The 21,863-nt window shown below is 37.1% G+C and overlaps 1 protein-coding gene and 1 pseudogene across 2 annotated transcripts in view; both read left to right on the top strand.

The window, feature by feature from the left end:
• The window catches only part of RYK (receptor like tyrosine kinase), a 109,131-nt gene that overhangs the window by 29,316 nt on the left and 57,952 nt on the right, over positions 1–21,863 (top strand). The gene's annotated exons all lie outside the window — the stretch shown is intronic.
• On the top strand, positions 12,514–13,098 carry LOC122750885 (annotated as a pseudogene).

Here is a 21,863-nt window from a genome sequence, read left to right as displayed (position 1 = left end):
CCAGAAGCTGGGGTCTTTGGGTTTATCAAACAGTAGATTACTATAATCATTTACTACTGTGTCTCCTGTACTTAACCTATTCCACTGATCCACCAGTTTATTTCTTAACCAGTACCAAATAATTTTGATGACTGATGTTATATAGTATAGTTTTAGATTTGATACAGCTAACCTACCTTCCTGTGTATTTTTATTAGTTCCCTTGATATTCTTGACCTTTTGTTCTTCCAGATAAATTTTATCATTTTTTCTAGCTCTATAAAATAATTTTTAGGTAGTTTGATTAGTATGGCACTGAATAAGTAAATTAATTTAGGTAGAATTGTCATTTTTATCATATTAGGTTGGCCTATCCTTGAGCAATTGATATTTTTCTAGTTATTTAGATCTGATTTTATTTATATGAAAAGTGTTTTGTAATTGTGTTCATATAGTTCTTGGGTTTGTTTTGGTATTGTCTACAGTTATTTTAAGTGGATTTTTTTCTTTCTATCTCTTGCTTATAGGCTTTGTTGGTTATATATAGAAATACTGATGGTTTATGTGGATTTATTTTATATCCACCAACTTTGCTAAAATTAATTGTTTCTGGTAGTTTTTTAGTTGATTCTCTAGGATTCTCTAGGTATACCATCATATCATCTGCAAAGAGTGATAATTTTGTTTCCTCCTTGCCTATTCTAATTGCTTTAATTTCTTTTTCTTCTTTTATTGCAAAGTTAACATTTCTAGTACAATATTGAATAATAGTGGTGATAATGGACATCCTTGTTTCACCCCTGATCTTATTGGGAATTCCTCTAATTTATCCCCATTACATATAATGCTTGTTGATGGTTTTAGGTGGATACTGCTTATTATTTTAAGGAAAACTCCATTTATTTCTGTGCCCTCTAATGTTTTTGTTTTGTGGGGCAGTGGGGTTTAAGTTACTTGCCCAGGGTCACACAGCTAGTGTCAAGTGTCTGAGCCTGAATTTGAACTCAGGTCCCTCCACTGTGCCACCTAACTGCCCCTCTCTAGTGTTTTTAATAGGAATGAGTGTGCTGTATTTTATCAAAAGTTTTTTCTGCATCTATTGAGATAATCATATGATTTTGGTTAGTTTTGTTACTGATTTGGTTGATTATGTTGATAGTTTTCCTAATGTTGAACCAGCCCTACATTCTTGGTATAAATCCCATCTAGTCGTAGTGTATTATCCTGGTTACAAATTGTTGTAATTTCTTTGTTAATATTTTATTAAAAAATTTTGCATCAGTATTCATTAGGGAGATTGAGCTATGCTTTTCCTTCTTTGTTTTGGCTCTTCTGGATTAGGTGTCAACACCATATTTGTGTTATGAAAGGAATTTGGTAGAACTTCTTCACCTATTTCCCCAAATAATTTCTATAGTATTGGAATTGTTCTTTAAATGTTTGGTAGAATTCACTTGTGAATCCATCTGACCTTGGAGATTCTTTTCTTAGGGAGTCCATTGATGCCTTGTTCAATTTCTTTTTCTAAAATGGGGCTATTCAGGTATTTTATTTCTTCTTCTGTTAATCTGGGCAATTTATATTTTTGTAAATATCCATTCATTTCCTTTAGATTGTCAAATTTATTGACATACAGTTAGGCAAAATAACTCCTAATGATTGTTTTAATTTCTACTTCATTGGTGGTGATTTTACCCCTTTAATTTTTGATACTGTTAATTTGGTTTTCTTCTTTTTTTAAATCAAATTAGCCAAAGGTCTATCTATTTTATTGACTTTTTTTTTATAAAACCAGGTCCTAGTTTTATTTATTAACCCTATAATTTTCTTACTTTTAATTTTATTAATCTCTGCTTTGATTTTCAGAATTTCTAATTTAGTATTTAATTGGGGATTTTAAATTTGTTCTTTTTCTAACTTTTTTAGTTGCATGCCCAGCTCATTTATCTCCTTTTTGTTTTATTCACATAAGCATGTAGAGATATAAAATTTCCCCTAAGAACTGCTTTGGCTACATCCCATGAGTTTTGGTATGTTGTCTCATTGTTCTCATTCTCTTTGATGAAGTTATTGATTGTTTCTATGATTTGTTGTTTGACCCACTCACTCTTTAGGATGAGATTATTTAGTTTGTAATTAATTTTCAGTCTCTCTTTCCATGACACTTTATTATATGTAATTTTTATTGCATCATGATCTGAAAATGATGTATTTACTATTTCTGCTTTTCTGCATTTGACTATGAGGTTTTCAAGCCCTAATACATGGTCAATTTTTGTATAGGTGCCATGAACCACTGAGAAAAAGATTTATTCCTTTTTATCTCCATTCAATTTTTCTCCAGATGTCTATTAACTTTTCTAACATTCTATTTACCTCCTTAACTTCTTTCTTATTTATTTTGTGGTTAGATTTATCTAGTTCTGAGAGGGGAAGGTTGAGGTCCCCCACTAGTATAGTTTTGTTTTCTATTTATTCCTGTAACTCCCTTAACTTCTCCTTTAAGAATTTGGATGCTATACCACTTGGTGCATATTTAGTATTGATATTTCTTCATTGTCTATTATATATTTTAGCGAGATGTAGTTTCCTTCCTTATCTCTTTTAATTAGGTATATTTTTGCTTTTGCTTTGTCTGAGATAAGGATTGCTACTCCTGCTTTTTTACTTCAGCCGAAGTGTAATAGATTCTGCTCCAACCTTTTACCTTTACTCTGTGTGTATCTCTCTGCTTCAAATGTGTTTCTTGTAAACACCATATTGTACAATTCTGATTTTTAATACACTCTTCTATTCACTTCTGTTTTATGGGAGAGTTCATCCCATTCACATTCACAGTTATTCTCTTCTCTCTCCTTTTACCCTATTGCTTCTGACCACTGCTTCCCTCAATCTGCCCTCCCTTTAATTAACTCCCCTCCCTTTTCCTCTCCTACTTTTGCTCTCCCTTCTATCAATGCCCCTCCCCCCTTTCCCCTTACACTTTTACTTCCCTATAGGGCAAGATAAATGTCTTTATCCAAATTAGTATGTATGTTATTCTTCTTTGAGTCAAATCTGATGAGAGTAAGATTGAAACAGTGTTCACCTCTCCATTCTTTCCCTTTATCGTAATAGGTCTTTTGCACCTCTTATGATATAATTCACCCCATTTTACCTCCCCTTTCCTCTCCTCTCCATATCATCCTTTTTTCATCCCTTTTTTTTATATCATCACATTAAAGTCAATTTATATCTATACCATCTATGTTTACTCCTCCTATTTGCCCAAGTAGAGATACAGTTCTCAAGACTTATAAGTATTATCTTCCCATGTAGGGATATAAACAGTTTAACCTTATTGAATAACATGGCTTTTACCCCTGTATACCTTTTTATACTTCTCTTGAGTCTTATATTTGAAGATCAGATTATCTGTTCAGTTCTGGTCTTTTCATCAGGAAAACCTGAAATTCCCCTATTTTATTGATTGTCCATCTTTTCCCCTGAAAGATAATGCTCAGTTGTGCTGGTGGTTGATTTTTGGTTGCAATCCAAGCTCCTTTGCCTACCAGAATATTATATTCCAAGCCCTCCAATCCTTTAATGTTGAAGTTGCTGGGTCCTGTGTAATCCTGACTGTGCCTTCATTTTTAAATTGTTTCTTGCTACTTTTCAGTATTTTCTCCTTCACCTGATAATTTTGGAATTTGGTTATAATATTCCTTGGAGTTTTCATTTTGGGATCTCTTTCAGGTTGTAAGGGGCTAAAATCCTAGCTACTCTGTCTAAAATATCTAATGAGTGGTCGCCAATAAATTATAAGCTTTAGCAAGAGTATTTGAGTAAGTATTTATTAAAGAGCATTAAGATCTAATGATCAGAGAGTAAGGTAAAAATCTAACTATTTCTAAGAGACCTCATCATCTGATCCGCCATGGCAAGGTCAGGAACAAAAAAGAGGAAGAATCCCTCCGCCAGCATCCACTTCCTACTTTGTGTCCTCTTCCCAGAAATGGGAGGCTCCTCAAGTTGATTGGCTGGTAGCTTTTGTTGTTGTTGTTGTTGTTTTTGTGGGGCAATGGGGGTTAAGTGACTTGCTCAGGGTCACACAGCCAGTAAGTGTCAAGTGTCTGAGGCTGGATTTGAATTCAGGAACTCCTGAATCCAGGGCCGGTGCTTTATCCACTGAGCCACCTAGCCGCCCCTGGCTGGTAGCTTTGATAGACAGTACCCATGAGCAAATGTCACTTCCTGACGCCAAGGAACTGACCACATGGCTTGCCCTCAGACGCCTTCTCCTCATGGAGGAGCTTTTCTACAGTAAATCTCCAGCAGGTGGCGTCACTCCAATTGTTGCAAAGTGGTGATTGGTGGATTCTTTCAATGACTGTTTTATCCTCTGGTTCTAGAATATCAGGGCAATTTTCCTTGATAATTTCCTAGAATATGGTGTCTAGATTCTTTTTTTGATCATGGCTTCCAGGTAGTCCAATCATACTTAAATCTCTTAGATCTATTTTCCAGGTCAGTTGTTTTTCCCAATGAGGTATTTTCTTGTATTTTTCATTTCTTCATTTTTCCTTTCTTCTATTTTTTCATTCTTTTGATTCTGTTTGACAGATTCCTGGTGTCTCATAGAGTCATTAGCTTTCACATTTAAGTTATTATTTTTTTCAGTAAGCTTTTGCACCTCCTTTACCATCTGGCCAATTGTATTTTAAAGGAATTGTTTTCTTCAGTCATTTTTTGTGCTTCTTTTCCCAAGATGTTGACTATTTTTTCATATTTTTCTTGTATAACTATTATTTCTCTCATTTTTTCCCATTTTTTTCTTCTACCTCTCTTATTTGATTTTAAAAAATCCTTTTTGAGCTCTTCCAAGAAAGTTTTTTGGACTTAAGACCAATTCATCTTCCCCTTTGAGGCTTCACACGTAGGCATTTTGACAGTTGTTCTAATCTGAGTTTGAGTTTTGGTTTTCTCTGTCACCATAAAAGTTCTCTATGGTAAGGGTTTTTGTTGTTGTTGTTGTTGTTTCTTCCTTGTATTTTAACCTATTTTTTGACTTTTAAAGTTGATGTCTGCTCCTGGGGCACAGGGGTCACTGTTGCAAACTTCTTGTGCTAGGGCCCAGGGGCCTGATCACTGACTTTCTGCTCTGAGACCTCTGGGGCTTGCTGTTTCCTCACCATTCTGTTTCAGGATGGCTTGGCTTAGTCATACCTGTCCTGTGGGTTGTTATCTAGTTGGCAGTTTTTCCCCTTAGCCAGGGCTGGGGGGTGGGGGGGTCTCACAACTGGCTTGCTGCACTATCAGCTATTGAACCAGGACCAAAGGGCCTCAGCTGCTGATCTGTACTGTGGTCAAGAGCCTCCTGCTGTCTTGGCCAGACACCCTCCACGCTGTATTCCCCTTTCACCCAAGTGAGACAGACCTTTCCTGAAGTCTTCTAAATTATTTCAAGGTAGAAGATTGTTTCTCTCTGCCTTTTTCTAGGTTCTGTAAGCTCCAGAATCTGTTTAAGGCTTAATTTAATGTTGTTTCTGAGGGAAACTCAAGAGAACTCAGGTAACTTCCTGGCTTCTTTCTGCTGTCTTGGCTCTGCCCTAAGATAGGGTTATTTAGGTATTCTATTTCTTCTTCTGTCAATCTGGGTAGTTTATATTTTAGTAAATATTCATTAAACTTAAACTATCAGTTTTACTGATCTATAATTGGGCAAAGTAACTCCTAAAATTTGCTTTAATTTTATCTTTATTGGTGGTGTGTCCACTGTTTTCATTTTTGATACATATTTTCTTTCACTCTCTTTTTCTTTGTTTTTGTTTTTGTTTTTGTGGGGCAATGAGGGTTAAGTGACTTGCCCAGGGTCGCACAGCTAGAACATGTAAAGTGTCTGAGGCTGGATTTGAACTCAGGTCCTCCTGAATCCAGGGCCAATGCCTTATTCACTGTGCCACCTAGCTGCCCCCTCTTTCTCTTTTTAAATCAAAATAATCAGTCATATATCTATTTTATTATTTTTTCCATAAAACCAGCTCCCAGTTTTATATATTTGTTCAATGGGTTTTTTAAATTTAAATTTTATTAATATGTCCTTTGATTTTTGATATTTCCACTTCAGTGTTTAATTAGGGATTAAATTTTTTTTTTAGTTGCATGTCCAATTTTTTGTTCTGTTCTTTTTCTTTTAGTGATATATGTATTTAGAAATATAAAATTTGCCTTAAATACTTCTTTGACTGTATTTCACAAATTTTGGTATGTTGTCTCATTGTTCTCATTCTCTTTAAACAGATTACTCATTATTTCTGTTTTGTTTTTTGATCCACTCATTCTTTAGGATTAGATTGTTTAGTTTCCATTTAATTTATAATCTGTGCTTCCATGGCCCTTTCTTTATTGAATGTAATTTTTATTGCATTATGGTCTGAAAGGATGCATTTGATATTTTTACTTTCCTTCATTTGTTTGTGAGGTTTTTAATGCCCTAATACATGGTCAGTTTTTGTAAAATTGCCATGTACAGCTGAGAAAAAGTTACATTGCTTGGTTGTTTTTCAGTTGTGTCAGACTCTTTCTGACCTCATTTGGGCTTTTCTTGGCAAAGATACTGGAATGTTTTGTCAATTCCTTCTCCAGCTCATTTTACAGAAGAGCAACTGAGGCAAACAGGGTTAAGTGACTTGCACAGGGGCAGTAGTTAGTGTGTGAGGCTGGGCACTCTATCCAAATAAGTATACTCTTTCTATTCCCATTCAGTTTTTTCCAGAGATCTATTCTAAAATTCTTTTCATCTCCTTAACTTCTTTCTTATTTATTTTATGGTTAGATTTATTTAGCTCTGAGAGGGTAAAGTTGAAATCCCCCTTGCCCCAGTATGGCTTTACTGTATTTTTCTTCCTATAGCTCATTTAATTTTTCCTTTAAGAATGTAGATACTATGCCATTTTATGCATATGTTTAGAATTGGTATCACTTCATTTTTTTTTGTGGTGCCTTTTAGCAAGATGTAGTTTCTCTGCCTATTTATTTATTTGTTTGTTTTTTGGGGCAGGGCAGTGAGGGTTAAGTGACTTGCCCAGGGTCACACAACTAGTAAGTGTCAAGTGTCTGAGGCTGGACTTGAACTCAGGTCCTCCTGAATCCAGGGCTGGTGCTTTATCCACTGCGCCACCTAGCTGCTCCTCTGCCTATCTTTTAAATTAGGTCTGTTTTTGTTTCTGCTTTGTCTGTGATCATGATTGCTACACCTGCCTTTTTTACTTCAGGTGAAGCACAATAGATTCTTCTCTAGCTCCTAATTTTATCTGTCTCTCTTTTTCAAGTGTGTTTCTTGTAAACAGTATACTGTTGGATTCTAGTTTCTAATCCATTCCACTGTCTGCTTCTATTTTATGGGTAAATCCATCCTTTTTTTTAAACTAAATTTTCCTTTACCACTCTTTGATTTTGAAAATCATTTTTAGTTCTTTCAGATACTCTTTTTTTTAAAGGCTGCTCAAAGTTTATTAGTTTCTCTTGAGTACACAGTAAACAAAGTTTTACTGAGGTTGCTGGAAAGCCACATAGGTGATTTGGATAGTAAAAAAACCAAACAAATGATAACAGTGTGGTTTCTTTTACTTGTTTTTTTTGTGTGTGTTTTGTTTTTGTTTTCCTTTTTAAAAAAACCACACACACAACACAACTATTTCTACAGTTAAGCAGCCTGTCTATTATAAGGGAATAGGTGGGAGAGTGAAGGGGGAGGGGTGGTGAGGGAGGGGAGGGGAGATGGGCTCTGATGCCTAGCACACTTCAGAAGCAGGGGAGCAGCACAGAGGGTGCTGCTGCTCATACAGAAGGCTCAGTGTTGGTTTTTCTGGGTTCACTGACATGCTGTTTCCTCATAGCCTCCTGAGCCAAGTCACAAGTGATCATGCCATGGGCAACCTGGAAAATTCTTGACTGCTCTGGGGATTCCAATACAGTTATGAATGGATGACTTGACTTCCTGAAGAAGAAGCTCACCCACCAGTGGCCTGGGTCTGATTTGGGAAGACTAGGATGGTGGGGGATCACTTCGCCAGAGTACTCAGCACTTCCACAGGAGCTGTTGCTGGAAATGGAACCCAGACGTCTTCGGTAGTAGTCATGGGTTGCTACGAGTTTACCACTGGAAGGGATTTCTGCCATGTTACTTGTTTCTTCTTGTGCTGATGTAAACCTTAGTGGCAGCTCCTGAGCAGCACCTGTCAGGCAGTGGGCTGCAGCGGATGATCATGAGTGACCTGGCTTGGGGGAAGGAGATGCTAGGCCGCAGAGCTCATTTGTAAAGGAGTTTACGGCAAAGGAAAATGCGAGAGTTCTTTGGGTTTCTCTTTCAGATATTCTTATTGGGCTTATGCCCAATTCACATTTTTCCCTTGAGACTTTGCTTGTATTTTGTGTGTGTGTACTTCACAAACAAATGAAGGAGAGTAAAAATATTAAATGCATCCTTTCAAACCATGATTCAATAAAAATTACATTCAATAAAGAAAGGGCCATGGAAGCATATTATAAATTAATTGGAAACTAAAAAATCTAATCTCAAAGAATGAGTGGATCAAAAAACAAAACAGAAATCATCACTAATCTGTTTAAAGAGAATGAGAAGGGGCAGCTAGGTGGTACAGTGGATAAAGCACTGGCCCTGGATTCAGGAGTACCTGAGTTTAAATCCAGCCTGAGACACTTGACACTTACTAGCTGTGTGACCCTGGGCAAGTCACTTAACCCCTATTTCCCCGCCAAAAAAAAAAAAAAAGAATGAGAACAATGAGACAGCACACCAAAATATATTATTATAACTCCTTTGCTAATGTTTTATTCAATATTTTTGTATTGAGTCTTTAGGAATATTGGCCTGTAGATTTATTTCTCTTTACCTCTCCCTAGCTTAGGTGTCAGCATTATATTTGTCTCTTAAAAAGAGTTTGGTAGAATCCCTTTCTCAATTTTTAGAAATAATTTTTATAATACCAGGTAGTCTTGACTTCAGGCCAAACTATAGCCACTCCAACACTTAGTGAGGTAATTTCAGAGGGAAGGCACTAATGTTAAGGAAGATTTAAGAAGAAAGGCTTCTTGCAGAAGGTGGGACTTTAGTTGAGACTTGAAGGAAGCCTAGTGGTAGATGTGGAGGAATTCCAGGCTTGGGGGAAAGCCATTGAATGTGCATTGAGTTGGGAGATGGATGTTTTTGTGTATGGAAGCCAATGTCCTGGGATCAAAGAACCTCTGGGAGTGAGGGAAATAAAGGGAATAAGAGAACAGCAAACTGAAAAGGTAGGAAGGGACTAGTTTATAAGAGACTTTAAAAATCAGAGGATTTTATATATAAACCTGGAAGTAATAGGGAATTACTTGAATTTGTCAAATAGAGGTTTAATACGATCAAGCTTGTCCTTTAAGAGGATCACTTTGATATTTGAGTGGAGGAGGGATTGGAGTGGTGAGAGAAGTGAAACAGACCAATCAGTAGCCTTTTGTAGTCCAGGTCTGAGGTGATGAGGGCCTACAGGAGGGTGGTGGAGTGTCAGAAGAGAGAAGGGGCATATTTAAGAGATGCTATGAAAATAAACTTGACAAACCTTTGCAACAGATTGGATATGGAGGGAGAGGGGACTAGAGAATGGCTTCTAGTTTGGGAGCCTGGGTGACTGGGAAGAAGAGGCAAGGGTTTAAGGGGAAAGGTAATGAATTAGGTTCAGGTAGCTAGATGGCACAGTAGATAGAGCCCAGGACTTGGAGTCTGGAAGACCTAATTTTGAATCCTACCTCAGACACATTTGCTGTGTGACCCTGGGCAAGTTGCTTAACCTCTGGCTCAGTTTCCTTATCTGTAAAACAGAAATAGTTCAGTTTGGTCTCTATAGCTAGTACTTTAAAAAGTTTACAAAACACTACACATGCTTACTGATTTCATCCTCACAGCAGCCTTATGAGATAGGTGCTATTATTATTACCATTTTATCTCTTTTCCTGAGAGAATTTTTTCTTTTGTTTTTTGTTTTTGTGAGGCAATTTGGGTTAAGTGACTTGCCTAGGGTCACACAGCTAGTAAGTGTTAAGTGTCTGAGGCCGGATTTGAACTTAGGTCCTTCTGACTCCAGGGCCAGTGCTCTATCCACTGCACTACCTAGCTGCCCTGAGAGACTTTTCCAATATGTTCTCCTCCATTTAAAACTGTCTATCTTAATCTATTACATAAAACAGAATTTTTAGGCCAAAATCAGAGACTGCCTAGAGTTCTCTAATAGCAACACCCATAGGAATTATCTATTTCAAGTTATTCAAAACTGTTTAGGGTCAGCTATTGTTAGATTTCTTAAGGAACATGTCATTGGTACTGGTAGTCCCAGGAAACTCTGGTTAATAACTTTTAGTAGAAAGTTTGGGAGAGGGCTTTATAATAAGTATACTCTCCTAATCTGTTTAGAGTTTCTGTTATTCCTAATGGTGATACATGTGGCTGTTCCTTTAAATAAATGAAAATAAAGGGAGTTGGTATGTGGTAGTAGGAAGAGTTCAGTGTAAATTTGAATAATACATATTATAGGAAGGATGTGACTTTGAGTGCTGATAAGTTATATATAATATTCCTCTTAAAAGGTCTTGTTTCCTACTGAAAGGAGCTAGCCAAAATATAATTTTTCTTTATCAGATATTTATATTTTCACTAGTTTCCTTCTCTCTGCGACTTTGGCTCATTCAATTTTTATGGTAAACAAATAGTGACCAGATTTCCTTTATTCTAGTAAATTTTACATGGGTAGATTCACATTTGTGAATTAGGCAGTATCACAGCAGAGGAAATTTCAGTTGCCTATTTTTCTATTCACATGACTGGCAGTGTTTTATTTCCAACAACACTGATGGGAACTATAGCAGTTTTCAACTTATAAATATGCAACAGGAATAACTACACTACCAAAAAATTTACCTCCTTGACTGACTTAGCTCTCTAAAAAATAATCTTCTACCTTCCCCATTGCTTTTGTTAATAGTGATTCTTCATTTTTCTCTATTAACACTTCCACACTATTTGCTTAGTGCTTAGCATAGTACCTGGCACATAGTAGATGCTTAATAAATGTGTTTTGATTGATTGCCTTGCTGCAATTCCTTTTGTTCATTTCTACCACCATCCCTCATCTCTTTACATTCCTGCTAGAGCTAACTCCATTCTTCTACCCTTCACCTTTACTTAGCTCCTTCATATCATTAGATTTGACCCCATCCTGTCATAGTTACATGAAATGCTTCTAAACTTACCAATTTTCCTTATCAACCTTATCTACGGACTGCTCAAGTCCAACAACCTTTTGACCAATCATTCCTCCTCCCAGTTGCCAGAGCTATCTCTACCCTGCCAGTGGAACAGACTCCCATCTTGAATTTGCCAATGCTCTTTCCTCAATTGCTACTGGAATCCCCCTCTCACCAGAATCCCTACATAAGAGCCATTGATAGTGCATCATTAGATTGTGAGTTCCTTGAGATCAGGGACTATCTTTTGCCTTTTTTTGTATCCCCATTTCTTAGCAGTGTGCCTGGCATGTAGTGGGTACTTTATAAATATTAAATAACTGCTGCTTAGAAAAAGGTAAGTCTGTCCCTATTGTTAGGTTTACAGCAATGGGATGGGTACTCCTGATGTCTCATATTGGAATTCCCTTTTCAGAATTATCTTCAGGGCCAAATTATAAATTATATAAGAAAATTAGTTTTGATATCTTATGGAAATATTTCCTTTTGGATTCAAAATTATGTCAGACAGCTTGATCACTTTATTTACTAAATTTGCTTCCAAATGACTTGGCAATTGTGCAAAATTTTATTACTATAGTTTGGTTTTATATCATATTTATTTCTTTTAAAAATAATAAACATTTTTATTTAAAGTTTTGATTTCCAAATCCGTCCCCCAACATCCAATATTTTCCTTTTTTTGTTATATTGCCACTCTGATATGTGTGAGGTGATATTTCAGAGGTGTTTTAATTTGCTTTTCTCTGATCAGTAGTGATCTTCTAGAGCATTTTTTCATGTGACTATAGATAGCTTTGGTTTCTTTATCTGAAAACTACCGTTTCATATCCTTTGACCATTTATCAATTGGGAAATGACTTGTATATAATTTTGACTCAGTTCTCTATATACTTAAGAAAAGAGAACTTTATTCAAGATACTTGTTTGAAATATTCTTTCCCAGTTTTCTGCTTCCCTCATCTTGGTTACATTAGCTTTGCTTGTGCAAAAACTTTTAAATTTTATATTATCAAAATCATCCATTTTGCAATTTGTATCACTCTCTTAATTTTCTTTGGTCCTAAATTCTTCCTCTGTCCACAAATCTGACACATATTTATTTCCCAGTATATCCTACCTCCATTCAGATAGCTACACAGTTTCAAAAAAGAATAAAAAAGTAATGAGGAAGGAAAAAATCAGTTCATTAGAACTAGGTAACACATTCCTCTTCCAGTCGGTGGAGTGCCTGTTAGTGCAGGCTCCAGTGTAAAGATGACTAAGTCTAAGAACCATACCACCCACAACCAATCAAGAAAATGTCACAGAAATGGCATCAAGAAACCTAGGTCACAGAGATACGAGTCTCTGAAAGGGGTTGACCCCAAGTTTCTGAGAAACATGCACTTTGCCAAGAAACACAACAAGAAGGGACTGGAGAAGATGCAGGCCAACAATGCCAAAGCCATCAAGGCCCTGAGCACCAAGGCCTCCAAGGCCAAGCTCCTCAGGCACAAGATGCCCAATATCCCCAAGGCCAGTGCCTAGCATGCTAGCCTCAAGATGGCCACAAAGCGTCCAGGCCCTAGGGTCGGCATCAAACGCCCAGGCCCCAAGATCACAAAGCCTGCCTCTAAGGTTGCCAGGACCACTGACCCCAAGGCCGCCAAGTCTGATGCCAAGGTCAGTAAGTCTGATCCCAAGGCTGCCAAGTCCAACCCCAAGGTCACAAAGTCTACCGCCAAGGTAGCCAAGTCAGATCCCAAGACAACTAAGTCTGATCCCAAGGCTGCTAAGGCTGCTGAGTCCAAATGCAAAGATGCTGAGGCTAAAGCTGCAAGTCCCAAGCCTTCAAAATAGATACTTCATTCCGGACAGAAGTACTTGTTTAAACCCTAAAACCACCCATTTTTCTCAGCCTGTATGGTTATTCACTATTTTGTACAAATAAAGGAAATGGTGCGTCATGAAAAAAAAAATCAAGTATATGTAGGATTCCATGTCCATAATCCCTTCCTTTTTTGAAGAAGGGTAGTTGGGTGAAGGATGCATTCTCATTTCTCTTCTTCAATCAAATCAGTCAATAAGGATTTATTACGTAGCTACTTATTGTGTCAGGCACTAGGGAAGCAAATACAAGAAAATGAAATAATCCCTAGTACCAATGAGCCTGTAGTTGAATGGGGAAGATTTCATGTACCTGTAAAAATACATACTATATAAATCTAAAATTTGTATATATACAAATACACTCAAACATATACACACAAAACTAAATATTAGCTGGTGGTTAGGTGATACAGCCAGGTACTGATTAGTGCAAACAGTGAATCCTGTGAAGTGGTCACACTATTCAGATTTGCACTACATATTTCCATTGGGCTGGAACAAATTACCATGTTTTATGTAATTATAACTTCAAATAGTTCAAATCTAAATACACGGGGCCACTTCATGGCAGTCATTATTCGCACTGATCAGAACCTGTGTGTAGTTTAAGCTTTAGAAAATTACTCATATTTTATTTATACAGGATATTAAGAGATAAATCATGTACAAATATCCTTGCCTATGTTTACAACTGTAAAAAATAATCATATAAGTGTTAGTAGGTACAGTAATTAGAAATCAGATTTTTCTGAGAGCAGTCCTGCGAAGCCCTAACTCTCTGCTACCACCTGGTGGTCTCAGACATCGGTGTTCTCGGGAGAGAGCTTATGTCTCATCTGTATCAGTCAGTGAGCATTGATTAAATGCCTCCTCCTAGCTACCAAATTCTGCTGATACAAAGACAAAAATAATAAAGTTTACATCCTCAAGAAGTTATATTCTAATGGGAGAGACATGACATGCACACATAAGTATATAAAGAATATTTTCAAAAAGAATACTTTTATTAACCACTTGAGCACTTACTTACTGCCTTTTGTTATTTGTGTACATGAATTTCCCCCCAACTAGATTGCAAGTTTAGGGAGGATAGGGACTGTGTTTTATACTTATTTGTATCCTTCCCAGTAGCTTACACAGTGCATCATGCCTAGAAGACAATTCAATAAAAGCTTGGTGAATGAATGAATGGATAAGTGAAACTTCCAACTCCATCATTCTTTGACTATTACAAATAGAATTACTCAGAGGGGGAAAACATTAGCGATAGTAATGAATCTCAAAACACATTACACTATCTCATATGATGACAATTTATGAAAGATAGGACTAAATTTTATGGGATCCCAAATAGCTGACCACAAATACATAAATAGTTATTGGCCAAATAGTTGAAATTTAGTTTAGAGTTATGGTCTTTCATGCTGTTCGAGATGAATTCTGGAGTAGCCATCATGAATTCTGTAGAAGGGCTTCCTTGTTTATTATGACTTGTGACTATTCTTCAAATGAGTTATCAGGACAAGGGTCAGTCAGCAAATCTCTTAAGTTCTGAGAATCACTAGTGGAGGAGTTCTTGACCTTTTGGGTATCTCATGGCAGTATCTTTGGGCAGTCTGGTGAAGTATGGATCCCTTCTTCTCACAATGCTTTTTTTTTTTTTTTTTGGTGAGTCAATTGGGGTTAAGTGACTTGCCCAGGGTCACACAGCTAGTAAGTGTTAAGTGTCTAAGGCCGGATTTGAACTCAGGTACTCCTGACTCCAGGGCCAGTGCTCTATCCACTGCACCACCTAGCTGCCCCTCGCAATGCTTTTAAAAACACAAAATAAAGAAATACAGTTTTCAAAATATGTGAAAAAAAAAGCGAATGAATCCTCAGGTTAACCACTTTCACTAGTGGGACCAAGAAATATCTGTAACTGGTACTAGTTGCTGTGAGTAGGCATAAGAAGAAAAGTATAAATAAAAGAAGGAAAAGAGAGGGCTAGCAAAAGGAAAGAAAAGAAAAAATGGAAAGATGAGAGAAAAGAGAATACATATAGTGGGTGGGTGGTATAATGTCTCTAGTTACTATCTATAAGGTAATGTGACCCTGAGGTTCTGCTCATTGGAATCTGTGCTGTGGATTGCTTTCCCAGAGTTGAGTGCTTGTGTTCCAGGATGATAGAGTAAATGTTTATCTTCCTGTTTAACTTTCCAACATGTTTAAGGAATATGGAAATTTAGGTAATATTTTATAATTTTATGACAATTTATGTTTTTGTGGAAATCTTTAATGATTATACTTAAGAAAATAAAATGCATATGCGTTAGGTAAGAAAAATGTTTAATATTCTAATTCAAAAATAGTTGTTTTGTTAAATATCCCTGTCTTTATTTTCAGAATAGAATTATTCATGCTAGACATGTTTGTTGTACATCAAATTTACATTGAGAGAAACTGATTTTCCCTTTCCTCTCCCCAATAAAATTGAAGTTATATATATATTTTTAATATTTTTAGTGAGGCAATTGGGGTTAAGTGACTTGCCCAGGGTCACACAGCTAGTGTTAAGTGTCTGAGGCTGGATTTGAACTCAGGTACTCCTGACTCCAGGGCTGGTGCTCTATCCACTGAGCCACCTAGCTGCCCCTGAAGTTATGGTTTTAAAGAAAAATTGGTAACATAATTGACATTATACTATTTTTTTAATGTAAAAAAAATTTGTGGCTATCAGTATGTTTGGGAACTTAGTTCTGACCAACCTTTTCTGGATTATTGAAGGTTGCTAGCTTTTTCACATTGAATTTTTTGTTTGTTGTTTATTTCAGTTCTTGTTTATAAAGCTCCTTTTTGGAGCTGTGGAAAGCATACTGGATTTGGAACCAGTGGATCTGGGTTTGAATACCACCTCTGTGACTTACTATCTACATGAGCTTGGTTGGCATGTCAACCTCTCTAGACCTAGTTTCTTTGTAAAATGAGGTGGTTGGTCTAGATCAGTGATGTCAAATTCAAAAAGAAAGTGGATCCCTGCTGTGTCATATTGACTTAAAAAAACACACTATGTTCTATTATGTTTTTATTTTGTTAAGCGTTTCCCAGTTACATTTAATCTGATTCAGTCTCCTCTCTTGGGAGCTTTGCTACCCTGAGCTGGGCAAAGTGGCTGTGTGAGTTTGACACCTTGCTCTAGAGAAGACCCCTAAGTTCTCTTATTTTATGATACAATGTTCAGCATATTTTCTTCTCTTACTAAATAGAACATGCTGAACATAATTTAAATTTTTCTAATGTAGTCTTCTTTATGGAAAGTTTTTGTGTTGTGCTATGGATAGTTTGGGATATTGACCCGAATCAGTACTGATATTATATAATACCATTATTTTATAACTTTCTATGTTTGGAGCTTATTTCTGCTCTTAACCACCTTTCTTATAATTGGATTACACTGCTAGCAGATGGTGGTAGGGTCCTTGGTTTTATGCTTAGGTTCCAAACCATTAGACATGCCTATCTGGGAGCTCTAGTAACTGTAGCTTTTCTTTTTCTTTTTCTTTTTTTTCATATTCATTAAAACATAATAGCTAAGTGTAATTTTAAACAATACTATTTTAAAGCTTTATACAGCACACTTAAATTTCCTAAGTACTAAATAATATCCAATTGTAGTTCCCAATTACGTGTATATAAACACACACATACTATACTTTATGTTATTTCTAGACTTTAGTTAGGGTGTTCTTTTCTAAATTGAACTGAATTAGATTGACCTTGAGACTTATTTTGTCTTCTTGAATTTCAGTCCTGCATGGCAAAAGTCTTGGGGTGGTATTATCCTTAGTTCCTTTCTTTGGTGGTGAGGCAAACTGAGCTGACCCTTTCAATAGCTCTATCAGCCATTTCCTTCCTTGTGTCTTGTGCATATGAAGGACAAGTAAAAAAGTGAAATAATCTGTAACATAGGATGTCATTGTGCTGAAAGCATAAAAGCCTTGGTGAACTTTTTCCCTCTAAAAAGAAGCAAGTAGCTTTCCACTTTACCTTATAAAAAGACAAGTGAACCAGATCTTTGCTATTTCTTTTTTTGTGGTGCAGGCTGTGGGGTTCACTTCTCCCAACCTATACTTGGACTAGATAATCAAGTATGTAGAGTGTAGTTAGCTAGCTGCTGCTCCCCTGAGAGATGTGGGGGAAGTGCTTTAGTACTGTCAGGAGCTCCCATCTGGTGTGCCCCCCCCAATATTAATATAGTACTTACTGCTTCTCTAATATCAATTAGCCAGTTGAAACCAATTAACTTAAAAAATTTTTTTTGGTGAGGCAGTTGGGGTTAAGTGACTTGTCCAAGGTCACATAGCTAGTTAAGCGTCAAGTGTCTGAGGCTGGATTTGAACTCGGGTCCTCCTGAATCCAGGGCCAGTGCTCTATCCACTGCGCCACCTAGCTGCCCCAAAACCAATTCACTTTTACAAACGGATATTTACTGAGAAGGTATAGCAGGTATATCATCATCTCCCTGAACTGGGGCACATTCTCCTCTCTGCATACCCATTTGGTTCTGTGGCATTTAAAAATATATGGGTTTGGGAAGCTAGGTGGCACAGTGGATAAAGCACTGGCCCTGGACTCAGGAGGACCTGAGTTCAAATCCGGCCTCAGACACTTGACACTTACTAGCTGTGTGACCCTGGGCAAGTCACTTAACCCTCATTGCCCTGCAATATCTATCTATCTATCTATCTATCTATCTATCTATCTATCTATCTATCTATCTATCTATCTATCTATCTATCTATCCATCCATCCATCCATCCATCCATCCATCCATCCATCCATCCATCCATCCATCCATCCATCCATCCATCCATCCATCCATCCATCCATCCATCTATCCTACATATCTATCTATATCTATATCTATATCTATCTATAGATATATGTGGGGTTACCCTATAATTGTCCCAAGTTTTAGGGAAAATTAGCCGGGGTTCTAATATATTGTTACTTAGAAATTAGAGGCTACTGCACCAGTTTGGGGGCATTAAGCATTTATTAAAGCATATTAAATATTAGTAAAGATATAGCACATGGCTCAGAAAGTTGAGAAGAAGAGATAGTAGGGAGAGAGAGTGGGCTGTATTTGTTCCCTCCAAGTTCCAAAACCAAAGAGAGATTTATACACTGAGGTCAGGAGGAGAGGTGGCCCTTCCACATTGCTCAAAGCTAATTGGCTAGCATCATTCAAATCTATTGGTTTACTGGATTTGAGGGTGGTTCTGTACAGTACATGCTGATATCAGAGTGCAGAGAGAGGGAAAGCTTTCAGGTAGATGTGGTTTTGAGTGAGGTAACTTCCTGTAGGTAGTCAGCAAGCTCATTTTACATTTCCTTTGAAATTCTCCTGACTCTGGGCTGACCCTAAGAAAGGTCAGCGAGGCTTTCTGGGTGTCATAGAGCCCCATTATTTTCTCACAGTTCCTAGTGCCCTAGTGGGAATTGACTCATACTTATTAGTTCTTATAAAATGGTCCTCCTCCCAAACAAGGGTGAAAAAAATACTTCCTGACATGGAGAGTTCTTATTTCCCTTTTTAGGATTCCTTACCAAATTCATTTCTGAGTAAAGGATGGACAGGTTGCACCCTTGCTTTCAGGACCTGATGCTTTGGCTGCCAGGTTGATTCACTGTTGATTTGAGTCAAGCAGATTGTTTCTCTGGATTGATTCCTCACCAGATTCAGTTACTACCTCTGATTGTTGAGGGGGCCTTTGATGGCTCTTTTATTCTTTTAAAGCTCACAAATTCTAACCTCTGTCTAACATCTATTACCTCTTGGATATTCATTCACTTAAGATTAGAAAAAATGTATCCATATATAAAAACCAGAGGTGCCTTGCATTCACAGTCGCTTGGTGACTAAGTTGGGGATAAAAGGGATAGGGAAGGTGGGATAAGATGCTGTCATTCTATCTCCACCCACTTTAGCCTCATATCATTTTTTTTTCTTTCTCATTCTAAAGCCACCAGAGAAGAGATTGAGAGTTTGTGGCTTGAACCTTTTGTATTCAGACTCAGTTTTGTTTTAGCATCCATTTATTAAAAGGCTTTTGTCAGTGCACTTAATCTAAAGTAAGGAGGTAAGAGGCCCCTCTGTCACATATTCTGGGAGCATCATGCATATTGCCAGTCTGCAGAGAATATTGTACACACCATAAGGAATGGACCCTTATCACTAGTCCTTTCACTGCGTTTACTTGGAGCTAAGTTTGATTTGATTTCAAATAAATTATAAACCATCTCTGCTTTAGCCCTCTCCAAAATCTATTTTAAAAGGGCCTATATTTTTTCTTACATATTTAACAAAATTTAAATAAAATTTTTGAACATAGATTTAAACTAGTACCATGACACTCCAGAACTCGATTCTATACTTGCTTTCTTGAATATATAACTCTTACCAGTTTTATGATTTGTGTGGTTGCTTGACCTCCTAAAGGTAGAGTAATGTAACTCTTCATATCATATTAATTTTCTCTCATTAAATTCTGAATTTAATAAACAAAAAAGAGAACAATTTCCTACGCAAAGTGGAACAGAAAGGGGATCACATATGAAACTGTGAATGTTTTACATATAACCTACTTGTATGTAAATCTAACATGTAATATAAATAATATAAATCCAACATTTTCAGATCTGTCCTGCTTGACTGTTGTATTTTCTGAACTGACTTCTCTTTCGTGCATTTAAAAACAAGCTTCAATGACCCTCATTTCTTTCATTTTTTTTATCAACACTATTACTAGCTCCACTCTCCCTGAAACTCCATTAAAACACACACAACCCCCCACGCTTCCCATACACACACAACCCCCCACACTTCCCATCCACAGCACAGATTCCAATGAGCAGAACCTCAGGGTCACATTACCTTATAGATAGTAACTAGAGACATTACACTACCCACCCACTATATGTATTCTCTTTTCTCTCATCTTTCCATTTTTTCTTTCCTTTCCTTTTGCTAGCCCTCTCTTTTCCTTATTTTATTTATACTTTTCTTCTTATGCCTACTCACAGCAACTAGTACCAGTTACAGATATTTCTTGGTCCCACACTTCCATAATACTGTCTCTGATAATAAGTATACAATTACGTGCAAAATACTTAATTTCTTTAAACCTTTTTTCTCATCTCTAAAATGAGATGTTAATGAAAGCTGTTATTGAGTGCGTAAAATATTCAAAGCACTGTGCAAAATGCAGTGATACAAATAGAAAAGTAAGACAGTCCCTACTCTCAAGGAGTGCATATTCTAATGGGGGTAACAACACATATGGAGGGTTTCATAGGTCACCTGTAGTATCTAACTCTCAGGGTCATTGTGAGGAAAATATGAAATGATGTATATAAAGCACTTTACAGACTTCAAAGTGGTATTTCAATATGATGGAGTACAATGATTCTTAAATTCATTCTCCTTGATGGTTTTTCAGGTCAGTTGTTTCTGACAGTAGATAATTTTTTCTTAATCTTTGGATTTTTTTCCCAAATATTTCTTGTCTCATAGAGTCATTGATTTGTATGGTCCATTCTAATTTTCAGAGAGTTTCTTTACTTGGATAAGGTAGTTCTTTAAGTTATTTATTCCCCTTTCATTTCTTTCCTCCAGAGTTTTTATTTTTATTTCATTTTGTAATATCGCGTTCAATTTCTTAGCTTACTGTTGTTGTAGAATTACTTTCTACCTCCAAGTTGTAATTTTAAGTGTCTCTTGATCTATAGCAGTTTTTATGGTGGTCATTGTCTTCTCTAGGGCCAGCCAGCCTCCTAATTTTATTATTGCTAGTCCTTTGCCCTAGGTCATATAAGTTCCTTTTCTGACGCCCTCTTTCTGGAGTTTGGGCCTTGTAGCCTTGGGGATGTTACTTAACTTTTTTTCCTCCTAGATCTTTGAATTCCCAAGAGTTGTGGCATCTCAGGACAGTGCTGAGGACCTTACAGTAAGCCTGTGGGCCTGTGCTATCCTCATCTGAGTGTTTACTCACTGAGACTTCTGCTGCTGTTCACACTCCAAAGTGTTCACTGTGGGTTTTCAACCATGTTTGTTTTTTTATTTTCAGGGGATATCATCACTCTCACTGCCTCTAGATATGGAGCTTTGCTCACTATACATGTTTCTGGCCTGTTGTTGTTGTTGTTGTTGTTTTCTTTTGGTGAGGCAATTGGGGTTAAGTGACTTGCCCAGGGTCACACAGCTAGCAATTGTTAAGTGTCTGAGGCTGGATTTGAACTCAGGTCTTCCTGAATCCAGGGCCAATGCTCTATCCACTGTGCCACCTAGCTGCCCCTGGCCTGTTTTTTGTATGCTAAAAAGCTACAGTCTCATTTGCCTCTTCTGGTGCTGGCCTGTTGGTGGAACCCCCCTTTTCTATTGCCTGTGGGTTTCTGGCTAACTTTCTTTTATGAAGTTCTGGAAGGAGTAACTTAGTGTAGTTTCTTATTGACTTTCTTGATCATTATTCAGTCTACTTCTTTCTTTTTTTTTTTCTTTTTTGCTGGAGTAGGTATGTAGGAACTAGGCTGTCTTCTTCCTTTTAGGTAACCATCTTGACTGGAATTCTTTTTTTTTTTTTTTTTTGCAGGGCAGTGGGGGTTAAGTGACTTGCCCAGGGTCACACAGCTAGTAAATGTCAAGTGTCTGAGGCCGGACTTGAACTCGGGTACTCCTGACTCCAGGGCTGGTGCTC

The sequence above is a fragment of the Dromiciops gliroides genome, chromosome 3, assembly GCF_019393635.1.
Source record: "Dromiciops gliroides isolate mDroGli1 chromosome 3, mDroGli1.pri, whole genome shotgun sequence".
Classification (NCBI taxonomy): domain Eukaryota; kingdom Metazoa; phylum Chordata; class Mammalia; order Microbiotheria; family Microbiotheriidae; genus Dromiciops; species Dromiciops gliroides.
This window is presented reverse-complemented; position numbering and strand designations above follow the sequence as displayed.